Raw genomic sequence first — 6,307 nt, forward strand, 5'->3', positions numbered from 1 at the left:
CATGCTAGCGTTACATGCAAGAAAAATAGAATTAAGGGTTTTCACTGCTAGATATGCCGCCTTTTCTTTTTACAAAATTGCGTATGTACATTTCATTCACATTTTTATCAGCCGTGATTTTGCTATCCTTTACATCAGCGTGCAACCATGTCTTTGTTAGTATGAGAACATCTGAGTAGTCTTAATCTAGAAGGGAAATCCTGTTATAGGAGCTGGGCTGCCGCACATACGTGTGCATGCAACAGGACTTGGAACTACCACCTAGGAAGCTAAATCATAAATACAGATCCAGTTGTCTGTGTGCACTCCATCCACGGCTCACTTGAAACACTCTTTTTGTGTGTTGTAAACTCTATCAGCTGTTACCTTGTTTTCTGCACTGAGATCGTAGAGTCTTCTCTGGTGGAAAATGGTGTTCTTTTAAATTTGGTGCCAAGAACAAAACAGCTTGCTTTTCTTTGTAAAGGCGAGCTTTGCGATCATAGGTCCAGTTTATTATTAGCTAATCAGCCCAACTGGGTGCTCTTTCTAATCGGGTACTGGTTGTAGTACGTGGTGCCTTGGTGTACAGAGCATAAATTAATCACCTTCTGTTCCGAGGTCACCCAAGCTTCATCCTCTATGCCAAAAAATAAAAAATCATGCCATCTCATCTCATACTCAGTGTCGTCGCACCTCAGTGTAATCGCATTAATTGGAGAGCAATTCTGGGGGTGAATTTTTCCTCATATGCAAAACCTCTGAGAAAGCTGCACAGCGTTCTTCTGTAGCCACATGGCTTTGCGCAGAAGGATGCTTATGGATATTTACTCCCTAACTAAAATCTGCTTCCGCTTGGTGTTTCCTCTAAATGCACTGTAATTGTTTCAAGTTACACTCATATTTTGCAGAGTACTGTTACATGCACGGGCTTTGGAAACGCTGAGCAGGGCAGTAGACATTTCCGGCATTGTTATGCTCTCAGTCATATTAAGTGGACATCTGTCGCCTCTTGCCTGCCCGTGATGCTCTTCAGCCGATTGGGTGCGTCGCCTGACCAGAAGAAGTGAGTGCATGGCTTCTTGAACTGAAAAGGGCACCAGGTGGCACTGGGTTCATTCGTCACCACCAGCTCAGTGTAGGAGTAACAAGCGAGCAAATGAAGAGCAAGTAGAATACAAGTGCAGCACCACAAGTAGTGTTCGCAATGCGCGTCACGCAACTTAGCTGGGCACAGCACCACAATCATAATCCACTTGCTATGTTAGCTGCAAAGCATAGCATTGCATTTCACATAGCATTGCACTTAGCATAGCATTGCCACATAATCAAAAACGGCTGCACAAACGAAAACCTCGTGTATGTTCCATCGAAAGAGGAAGTCCTGCATGATGGAGTTTGCAATAATGCGTGGTACACAGTGTGGGCTACTGGCCTTCACTCCACTAAAGCCAGCTCAATCGTTTCTGGTGTTTTCCGGAGGTCTTTTCAGAAACTTCTCAAAGGTTATGTACCCTCTCTGATAAAAGGAAGCAAGTTTCTGGGTCGTTCACTTACCAAGAGCATAGCATGGACCATTTGGATTTTGTTCTTTCGATTCTGTTTGCTTTTCTTTGTTGGCTGAAGGGCCACTATGCCTCCTTTAGATACTGAGGGTGATAACAATAAAACACAGGTGAATGCAAATAACTGATAATATATGGGCTCTTGTCACAAAAATGAAACCACTATGCTGCTTTGTACAGAACCATGTGCTTAATTGTAGAGAAAAAATTTGGACACTTTCCACAAAACAAGTTACTAATTGGCTTCTTCAGGCCTCCATAGAATATATGAGGAAAAAGGATTGCTTTGCCACAGAGAAGGTTAAGCACTTTCATAAGCCTCCAAGTTTCAGCCCCAGAAGCAAACAGGGACAAGACAAAGCTGTTATATATACATTCCTTTCTAGAGACATTGTTTAGTTATTACTGACAGCGTGATACACATAAAAGAAAACAACAGTCGGTGAGTTAGCTTCTTTCATATGTCTATTGCAATGAGCCACCCATTTCCATATTTGTGGGCTAAGCTGTTCATATGATGCCTTGGCTTGAAAATTGAAAATTAGTTTTGAGGAAAAGAAATGAGGCAGCAACTATCTCACATATCTCAGTGGGCGCCCAAATTGCGCTGTAAGGGAAGGGATAAAGGAGGGAGTAAAAGAAGAAAGAAAGACGTTCTCTCTAAGTGTGAAACAACCTGTATGTTACGAAATAAATTAATGAGTCACAAAGGAAAGAGTACATATCTCAGTTGGCACATACATTTACGGCACAACTTGCCAGGAGAAAATGGCGAACAAAAATGACCCACGCCTTAAAAAAAAACATGATACAAGAATTTGGAAAGCATCAATGAAGAGCTGAAAAAAATCGCTTTTTATTCTAAAGAGATTTTTCTAAAGCCAGTTTCCATGTGATGCCATCAGCTTTGAGAGCTAGTAAACTACCTTCAGGGAGCATTTTCGGGTAGGAATTGGATGTAACCCATGTTTCAGAAACATCAGCGGTTTACGCGAATTACACAACAGATCGAAGAACATGGTGAAGTTAGCTTCTGGAATGAGGTTGGTGTGTCTACGGAACAGTTCCTGAAACTGTTGGACTTTTACCTAGGCTCGACTGCGATATGCCATCAAGGGCAGTTTGACGTGCAGAAAAGTGGCATCTGTATAGGATTCTCCGTGGCACCTGTTTTGTGTAGTATATTCCTTTCTTGCTTTGACCGACGCATGGAACATCGCCTTGGTGACCTTCATGTTGTGCGCGTGTTTAGATATGTCGATGATTTCCTTGTAGTCCTTAACCTCCCTTCCACGTCTGGCCTCTCTGAAACTGTTAGCAACGTCCTTAATGTTTTTAAAGCAGAAGGTACAGGACTTCACTTATGAATTGCCTAAGGACAGTCGGATTCAGTTTCTAGATGTTAGCTTGCACTTCACAAGCTCACATATCTGTGGGTCCTGCACTTGTGTGTGTTACTGTGTTCTTGCTCGGTCCTTGTTTTGTTCGCGCAGTTTTAAATATGAACGATTCAGACCAACTAGCCTGCTAGAAGATACTTTTGAGCAAATTAGGAAAAACCCAGTTTTACCCAAAAACCAAGGGCCCTAACTATTCACAGCCAAATGCCAAATGCAAACCAATCTTATTCTCCTCATAACTTCCTTTTCTCATTTTTCAGATTTGCGGTCACTGCCAGATCTGGATGTTGTTCTTACTGCTTCCGGTTATGAACTGCTGTTTCTTCCCTGCACTGTCGACCATTACTTTTGCATCCTTCATACCAGGTGTTCCAGATAAATGTAAGAAATTTTAAAAAAAAGACGGAATCTCTGTCCTGGGCGACTTAAACCAGCTCAGTGTTGTTAAAAGTTGTGTGGCTTAGTTTGGAGTATTTTTTTCATTCAACACAGTCAATTAGTTAAGACTATACTAGCTACCTTTCTAAAATACTATCTTCTAGAAAAAACAGCCGATTCGAAAGTCATAGATTACCTTGGAAATAGCTGGCTGACATATTTGCACCAAGGTATCATTTGCATAACTTTCTTACCAGTCCTACCAGAAAGCACGCAAAATTCAAAATCTAACCCTTGTTAGTGGGGCTTCTTGAACACTTCAGATGTGCTCTAAGAGAAAAAAAAATTCCTTTATCCTGTGCCTGGTGCAAACACAGATACTTTTCGGAGACAGCACTGCAGAGATAAGCGGATATCTTTTTCTCTGACAGTGCATCTTTGGACATTCAATTAGCACCACTGTTAAGTAGCACATTTTTAATTTCACACTCTTCCTTTTAAGGCTGGTAAAAAAAAGCTACATACATGTGTTGTCTTGGGCTTTATGACACAAAGGCAATTAAGGCCATCATATGCCAAGCTCAAAATATGGAAAAGTTTTCTGCACAGTTTATTGAAGTGGGAAAAATCATCAATGGTGTAGAGGACCTAAAATGTTAGTTTGTACTATGTAGCATGACAAAGGAAAAAAAAAATTTAGAAATGGCTAATAGGGAAAGATTTAAACATAGTCAAGTAACCATCCTTGGCTGGGCAAGGATCTTGAGGCTCCCAACAAAATAAAGACACCAGGAATGAGAATTTTCTCAGGAATGAGAAAGTGGCTGAGGCGTATTAAAAATTAAATGAAACAGTGGGCCAGAATTTAGAGTTTCTCGAGAAAACCTGCTTCTCTTAAAAAGCTAAAAACACAAGACATGTCAACAGCTGCATTATAACCTATGAGCAGTGTTGGATGAAAAGGAATGCGTTCATTATAAAACTGAATAAAGTACTTTCTCCTTAGTTTGTTCAGCTTTGCGCATGAGAATAAAATGTGGTTAACTGTAAGTTCATCTCCACATTTTTCACAAACAGATTTCTCTCATTTTGCAGCAGGAAGTTGTGCATAAGATGTGCGGCCTATACAGAGACAGCAGAGAATCATTTCCTTGAAACAGTCCTGCTGCACACGACTTCCACACATCTAAAACCAGCTTTACCAAGTGTAGCTTGTTATTTACTTTGTTGTTCCAAGCCGACCGCCATTTTTTTTTCCTAATTTACAATGTACTAAGTTCATGCCATTGTTAAAGGACATATTTACTTTCTTTTTCTGCTTGCCATTTTCTTGAGCACCGCCTAAGTCTGCTCTCTCGTTGCCTTTAATTCTGACATGACTCGGAACCCAGCAGAGTTTTACGCTTTGTCCCTGAGCTCTTACTATGTTGTCTATGATGTCACCAAGTAGCGGAGTGCTTGTAAGCTTGCTTAGGAAGTCTGTGTAAATAATGCTGTTTGTGAGGTCCTCGTTTGCTATGTTTCCGACAGCCACACAAACAGTGTAGCATTCCACAATGAAGACAGATGTACGCTGCGGAAGTGAGATGTATGGAGTCTCTTTTCTGAAATAACACCTCCGACTATGTTAATTGAGAGTTCGTGAGCTGTGACGGAGACAGGGGTGTCTACAATAGATACAATGTTTGCAATTTTCGCGTTCTGGACATCGTCACGGAGTTCAAGCAGTAAATCGCCACTGGCCATTTTGGATACGTTGCAGCCAGGGCCCAAGGCATTTGTTAAGCACTTCCACACGCAAAAAACAGGGATAGGATTCCTGCTTGTTTTTCTTCTACCTAACTATGTATTACATGTAAAAAGTCAGCTGCTTCATTCCGAACTGTTCCCGATCCAGGCCTTGGAATACCTCCTGTAAACAAGCGGTGAATAGCACTGGCGAGATCATGTCATACTGCCTGACACCCTTCTTTAATGGAATTTTATTGCTGACTTTATGGAGAACTGTGGTAGATGTCCAGTTGTTACAGATATCTTCCAGTATTTTCACATATTTTAGCATGATTGCTGACGTTTCCACTGAGTCAAGTGCTTAATTCTCAGAATCAATGAAGGCTATATAGAGGGGCTGGTTATATTCTGCGCATTTCTCTATCACCAGAGTGATAGTGTGAATATGGTCTATTGTCGAGTATCCTTTATGAAAGCCTGCCTGATCATTTGGTTGACTGAAGTCTAAGGTTCTCCTGACCCTATTAGCAATTACCTTAGTAAATACCTTGTCGGCAATGGACAGTAAGCTGATTGGTCTGTACTTTTTCGTCCTTGACGTCTCCTTTCTTATGGATTAAGATAATGTTAGCGTTTTAGGTATGCTCGAGGTCACAAGGCATTGCGTATACAGGGTGGCTAGTTTTTCTGGCACAGTCTCCCCTCTGTCCTTCAACAGACCTGCTGCTATCTGATCCTCACCAGCTGCTTTCCCCCTGTGCATTGCTCCTAAGGCTGTCTTTACTTCCCCTTTCGTAACTAAAGGGATGACACACTGCTATGCACTACTGTCGCTCTCATTAACATTCTGATTACATGGCTAGCTTGTATAGATTTGTGTAGATCTCTTCGGCTACTTTGAGTTCCAGTCTTCTTCTAGTTTTATCCACTGCTTCCGGTTTCTTAATGTTATGCCTGTCATTTTTCTTTCCATAGCTCGCTGCGTTCTCATAACTTAAGCTGAACCCCCTTTGTTAGCCTCCACGTTTCTGCCCCACAGGTGAGTACCGGTAAGATACAGCTGTTGTATACTATTCTCTTCAGGGATATTGGTAAACTGCCATTCATGATCTGAGAGAACCTGCCATATGCGCTCCACCCCATTCCTGTTCTTTTAGTTATTTCCCTCTCATGATCCGGATCAGCAAAGCCAGATCATCAAGGTGATCTACAAATTTTGAATCGACAGTTTTTTTGCAGCCAATAATCAATAAG

At 41.5% G+C, this 6,307-nt stretch overlaps 1 long non-coding RNA gene across 1 annotated transcript; it reads left to right on the plus strand.

Annotated features, from left to right (window-relative positions):
• The first annotated feature begins 730 nt into the window (after positions 1 to 730).
• LOC149367358 (uncharacterized) lies at positions 731 to 6,080 on the plus strand. The gene is made up of 3 exons (XR_016284786.1): positions 731 to 1,045; positions 3,205 to 3,325; positions 4,418 to 6,080. It is a non-coding gene; the product is annotated as an uncharacterized LOC149367358 (long non-coding RNA).
• The last annotated feature ends 227 nt before the right edge of the window (positions 6,081 to 6,307 follow it).

This window comes from Amblyomma mixtum, chromosome 1 (assembly GCF_055824585.1).
Source record: "Amblyomma mixtum isolate Tamu chromosome 1, ASM5582458v1, whole genome shotgun sequence".
Classification (NCBI taxonomy): Eukaryota; Metazoa; Arthropoda; class Arachnida; order Ixodida; family Ixodidae; genus Amblyomma; species Amblyomma mixtum.